Raw genomic sequence first — 6655 nt, 5'->3', positions numbered from 1 at the left:
AGTAAAGTTGAAGTTTGTGTTTGTTGCTGTTGCACCAGAATTGAAACCTAGCACTTTCCCTGGGGCCCCTGGCTGGGGGTCCCTGCGTAGGCTCCGACCTAGGAGAGCCTGTTGGCTCGGATCAGTTTCTAGAAGCTGAGGAACAAAGCAACTAGACTCACTTGTAGTGTAAAGCAGGTTTTTCACTCTCTTGGCTTCCCCCCACGCACCCCTCGCGTGCTGCTGCTTACCTTAGCCCCTGGTTTCTACTGCAGAGCAGATTCCCTTTCCTGTGCAATGAAATCCTCCCTCCTTTCTCTTTCTTGTTTCCGTGTCTTCCCTTGTTCCTCTGCTCCCTGACAAGTTGAAGACTTTTTCAAATTTTCCTAGTTCTAAGCAGCTGCATACAAGTTTTTTGGAGCTGTGCAGTGAGGGCTCTAGTTACTCCTCATGAACTTCTGACCTTGTTTTTGAAACTCTCCCTTCTCCCCCACGTGCACTTTCTTTCCCCACGATGCTTTCGTCCACATCACCGAGCTCCTTTGATATTCTTGGAGTTGTGTGTTTCTCTTCATATTTTACCTAGATTATGGGGTGGGATAGAATGGGGAGGGGAGGAAATATTATCTCATAGTCTTCAGATTGGGGATATGGAGGACAGGGCAGAGGGGATAGTTCCTCATCCAAAGGAAGCATTAAAAATGGCAGGATTGAAGATTCATGAACAATTTGTGCCTCATCCCCCTGCCAAAAAAAAAAAAAAATCTCAAAAAAAAATCTCTTGGCCCTGTTGAGATAAGCAATAGGAAGGGGAGCAAGATTTTCTATAGAGGCCACAGCATATACCTGTGGTACCTGGAAAACTAAACAGCAGGGACATAGTGGCAGTGTAACATAAAATGATGCTTTTATAAGCTAAAGCTTTACTGGAGATGTGTTTTCCACGTGGGCAGTGAAAGCCATTTGCTGCCTGGAGAGCAGAACTCTTAAGCCAACACTTCTGTATGATACATATATATATATATGCATACATACCAATAGGAAAAGTTGTGGTTAATAAGATATTTTGTTATAAAACAAAGTTTTATGAAGATAGGGTTGTTTTAATATTAGAAGCCTATTTCTGCCCCTGACCTCCAGTGTAAGTAGGTTAGCCCTGAGTGGCTGACAGGGCTGCAAAAGGATCTCTGACCTAATTCTGTAGAGCAGTAATTGCCTCTGTTGGGTGTATTTCTGGCATTGTCCCTGGGATTAATGAGATGCTGTAACTATTGACCAACTTCCTCAGCACAATTAAGCCTCTCAGATTCAGAGAAGGAAAAAAACAAAGACCATCAAAGAGCTAATGGGATGATAAAGACAACCCAAGTATTTGCCTATACCACTCAAGGTTGGTCTGTGCCTGGAGGGAAAGGTGCTGTCACCTCCCTGGCTCAGACCTGTCAGTGAGTCCTGGTTGTATTTATGGCACACCTGGTGGGAACTGGGAGATGGAAAAAAGAGAACACCTCCTGGCACGTGAGGTCACCTGGTGGGAACTGGGAGATGGAAAAAACAGAACACCTCCTGGCACATGAGGTCCACAAGCACCATGGAGCTGTGAGGAATTTGGTGCTAACACCCCAACCAGCTCCCCCTGCTCTGTTCAGGTCAGCAGAAGTCACAGCATTGACACCACCACCTTGTCACTTCATCAGGGCAAGGGTTTTCCTGGACAATGTTCTCAAGGCATTCACCTTGTGTGCAGCTAGTGGAGCACTTGTGGGGTGGAAACCAAAGATCTTGGTTGGCTTCCCAAGGAGAAGGAGTCCCATCCAAACCCCAGGGACAGTTTATGTGCCCAGATTTGGGAAGTAGGAGCAACTGGCACAGAGCTGATGTGGCAAATTACCCCAATTCACTTTCCTTTTGTAATACCTTTTGGGAAAGGGTTTTGTGTGTGTGTTCCATGTTAACAGGGGATCACATCTTGGGGAGAGAGAAGGGCTCTGAGCAGGAGAGGAGATTTGGGGCCAACAGTGGACACTGAGAATCCATCAGGGTCCTGACGTGGCAGGTTGGATTGAGGTCACTGCAGTGTCAGGAGGGTCTGAGTCCCTGTGCTGTCAGCACATACCCACATCAGCAAATCTCTTTGGGTCTGTCACATTCCTTGGAGAAAACAACATAGATTTTGAAGCTTCCCTAGCTTTTGTGTCCTTTCATCCCAGGGCTCCTTTTGTCAAGAACTGTTCTGTTCTTCCTGCCAGTTCACGCGTAACAATCTGCCACAGGCAAAGTGGGCAAAGCACCTGGTTCACCAGGAATTAGGGGACAGCTATATACCAAAGTGTCACACAGCTCCCTGTGTTGAGATTAGCTGCTGTGCTGTTGTTGTTTTTGGAGATGTTCCTGTTGACTATCCATGTTCTGACCAGCTGTTGCAGGCAGGTGGAGGCTCTGAACGTGCATGGCCTGGTGGTTGTGCTCTGCTGCCTCGCTGGGGTTTGTCACCCCTTTGGCTGGGAGCTGCACACAGCCTGGTGGCAGGTGAGAGAGTAGCCCACAGTGGCCTGGAGGGGCTGCTGCTGGGGAAAGTTTCTGCTTTGCCCTCTTCTCCTCAGGTCTGGAACTCGAAGAAGGTGCCGCGGCAGCTCTGCCTCCTCCTGTCAGTGAGATTCTGTCGGGTTCTGTGCAGATTTGAAAATGCAAACGAGGTGCTGAAAGCAGCCCAGAGGCTGAAATATGTATTCCTGGCAGCTGTGCCTCCCTTGTTTCGAATGTGGCACTTTCCTAGGCAGCAGAGATTCACCTTCCCCAGAGCAACATTCTCGGGGCCTGAGCCATCTCAGGCCTTTGCCTCTGTGATTGCTTTTCTGCACTTACTGCAAACTTCAAACATGATTTAAATATGAAGATCTGTTCTTGCTCCCTAGTAATGATACATCCCTATGTAATTTCAAAGCGAAAAAAAAAAAAGAACTGGAAGTCCATCTGGTTTTTTTAAATCCTGGTTTCTCTCCTGGGGAATGTCCTTCCCTCTCCCACGATTTGCCTTTGGTTTGCTCGCAGACTTAGCGGTGGAATTCAGGCCAAATAGGTAATTGGTTTGGATCAGTTCAATAAACTTATGGAAGTTTTTACACAAAAAAAAACCCAAAACCAAAGTGTCCTGAGCTTTGCACTTTTGTGTTGCCTGAAGCTAAGTGTTTCCTTGTGTCTCACACTCTTAACACACCTTGGGTGGAGCCAACGCTGCCGAGATCGGGTTGTGCTGCTGTTTGTGCCCCCTGAGCTGGGGCACAGCCACCTCTCCTGCCAGAGATGTCACTTGGTGCAGAGCTGGAAGACCTAAGTCCTCTCCTGGACTGTATTTCTCCATGACTCTGACTTGCCTTCGCTTCCAGGTGAGGAATAAGAAAACTCACCCTGTTACCTACTCAGTGTCCTCAATGGGACTAGGCTTGGGGTTCAAACAGGTTTTACCCCCATGACCTGCACTGAGTGACCCTGGGGAGAGGCAGGAGGAGGGAGATGCTCCTCCAGATGGGCCACAGCTCCTAGGCAAACCCTTTGCCAAGTCTTTTCCATGGGCTGTGCCAGCTCCCTTGAAATGGGAATGTGACAAGGCACTGCCTGTGGTTGCTCTGCCAAGGTCAAGCAGCCAGAGAACCCTTTGTCTCATCTTTTAATGCTTGTTTTCTCTTGAGGTCAGGCATGGAAGGAAGTTTTCTGCTAGAAGAAGTGGTTGGTTGTTCAGCTCCAATGTGCTCAGCACTGCATGATGGGAACATCCCCTGCCAAAAGAAAATAGCCTGGAAGACAAAATCTTCCCCAAAGAGACACTGAAACCTAATCAAACTTCATCAGTGTACACTTGCCCAGGACAAACAGGACCAGAATATTAAACTGACAACGGAGCAGAGGGAAAACTATTTTCACCAGTTTTCCCTGTGTTACAAAACAGAATGAGTAGAGTCAATTGATTTTCCTGTGGCTGGTAGTGCTTGAAATTTGTATGGGAGTGAAGAGCCAAGATGCACAGAGTGGCAGGCTGGGAGTAATCTGCCCCTGGAATATCAGTCAGTGCTGATATCCTCTGCCCTCCTGAAATAGCTGCAGGTTTAGAAAAGGGTAAAAATAAAAAGGAAAGATTCCTTGGAGGAGAGAGGCAGCAAACTGGGATTTGCTGTGGAGGAGGAGGTGTGCTGCCTGGTGCCCTGATGTGCTGACAAACTGCTGAGGTAAGCTGCAGCACTGTGGGGGTGAACTTCCTAAACACACTTGTGGGAGCACACAGGGTCCTGGGAAAAAGAGTCTGGGCTTCCTGGGGCTCCCTGTTGGGCTGCTGGCACTCCTGTGCCCTCTGCTCCTGATGAAAGGTGGGCAGAGGGTGTACAGGGAGTGCAAGAGGAGTAACTACATCCTGGCAGGGGAAATAGGGAGGAAGAGTCCCCTACCCAAAAAGGGAGAAGGGAAAACTCTTTTGCCAAGACCAGGCTGTGTGGTTAGGCTGTTTTCTCACTGTGGACTGCTGGGCTTGGAGCATTGCCTGCCTTACCTGAGCCTTGATACAGGCTGTGAAATGAGCTCTGCCATGGCTCTGCTGATGGCATCCTTCACCCTCAGCTGCTCCTCCACTTCTCCCTCTCTCATCAGACATGAATGTGAACCAAAGCAAAGCATTGTTGAAATCTGTACAGCTTGGGCTCAAAGGCAGAGCTTTGGTCAGCTCACCTCAGCTCCACCTGCAGCCCATGCTTTTATTTTACCCCTCAAGGGAGTCATGTATCTAGCAAATCCAGATACCAGAGGCAGGAAAAATCCCTGTGGGAATGGCACAATAGTAATGCACACAGCAGTGCCCCAGTGAGACTCCCCACCACAGCCAGTCCTTCCTCAGAGGGTGAAAGGAACAGCAAGGAAACCCTCCCTGGCAGGTTTGGAGAGAGCACACTGGACTGGGTGAGTTTTTCCTTTCCCACCTGTAAAAGCAGAAAATAAAGCAAGACCTGGATGGCAAAGTAACTCCATGGAAACTTCAGGGCAGCTCCTTTGAACGGTGCTTTAAGCCTAGCACTGTCTAATGCTAATCCTGTAACATTATATAGATGGGCTTTTTTTTTTTTCTTCCCCTTACACAAAGGAGGAAGGGGCTCAATTCTTCTGAGGGTTGGGTTTTCTTTTCCCTGAGCAGCACAGCAGTGAGCCCAGCTCCGACGCGCTGACATTTCCATCTCAATCCACCTGAAGGGGGATTGAGCTTTGGGGGAAGAAAGAGGCTTCTCTCCTTCTCCAGGCCAGAATCTGATCTTCAGATTAGCTTTCTGGTTATCAATAGAAGCAACAGTTGTGATTGCAACTCAACACTGCTCCAGCACTGGAAGAGAGGGAGTTTTCAATTGGGAGAGCAAAGGACTTGAGCCATCAGCGAGATTGGCCCGGCAGGACCGGCATGCATTCTCCATTGACATAGGATTTCGCCCTGCTCTACCAAGCTTGGTCTAAAATTTCAGACCTCTTTGCTCCTCTAGTCTTCAAAACAGGTAATTTCTTTATTTTTTTTCCTTTAAAAATTCATAGTTTGGAATGGGAATGTGTTCTTTATGGGCTGTTGTTTCTACCTGGACTGGTCTCGCTCTTGCCCTTGGACTGCCCTAGTCTCCCTGTCTGCCTGGACTCTGCTCATGCATCCACAGCAACTCAGATTTAGAAAATTCCTTCCTCTTTCCAAGAGAGGGAATGTGGTAAAATTTTTCCTTTTTTTTCTCCATGGAGAATGGAGTTGCTGGAAGCAAACCGTGACCAGTGTTGATGTGAGTAGCACACTGAGGAGCAGTGAACAGGGAGGAACTTTCTTTCCACTGTGTTTCATGCTTTCTGGGCTTCCAGAAATGGGAATCAAGTGGAAGTGATGTGGGACAGATGATGGGATGTTCCTCCCTGTGTGCTCTGTGTGTCTGTGATAGAACTTAGGAGGAGTTGGATCTGTCGATCCACACGTACTATATAAACATCTATAGGGAGGACACAAAGAGTCTCTGAGTTTTGTAGGCAGATTTACACAGCTGAGAAGGTGCAGAGGCTGTTGTTGCCACTCAGGCTGTATATAATGCACAGCTGTAGTTTGTGTGTGAAGCTGCTCACATCCCTTTCTGACTGGGAGCCCTTCCTTTGGATATGTGTGATCCAAGCGTGTGTGTAACGAACAGGGTGAAGAAATCAAAGCAGGTGTTCCAGCAATATTTTCTATTGGATTAATAATGAGTAACAAATTGCATTAGGCACAGAAGGAATTAAAGCTGGCACAGGATTTCCCTTTCATTTTCCCAGCTCTCTCTCTCCCATTGATTGCTGTACAGCAAGGAGTTGCCCAGCTGTGTAAATGTTTGTGCTTCTTCCATGCTCATCCAAACCAGTAAGTGATGGTTGTGGTGGCTGAAGCCCCTCGACCATGAGAGCACACCACAGATCTCCCATTCAGAGCAGTGCAGAGCTGCTCCCCTTGGAATCAGGCAGGAGCATCCATCCCTGCACTAAATGCATCAGGGAGGAATTGCTTTTGAACCCTAAGGAGAATGAAGAGCCCAGAGAGAGCCAGGGCTATTCACACCTTCCAAACACCATGTGAAACTAGCAGCAACTCTTCCCTGTGGTTCAGGGCTTCCTTTGGCCATGTCATCTCCAGGGAATTCCC

The sequence above is a fragment of the Acanthisitta chloris genome, unplaced genomic scaffold, assembly GCF_000695815.1.
Source record: "Acanthisitta chloris isolate BGI_N310 unplaced genomic scaffold, ASM69581v1 scaffold22612, whole genome shotgun sequence".
NCBI lineage: Eukaryota > Metazoa > Chordata > Aves > Passeriformes > Acanthisittidae > Acanthisitta > Acanthisitta chloris.
Note: the sequence above shows the minus strand (reverse complement) of the source record.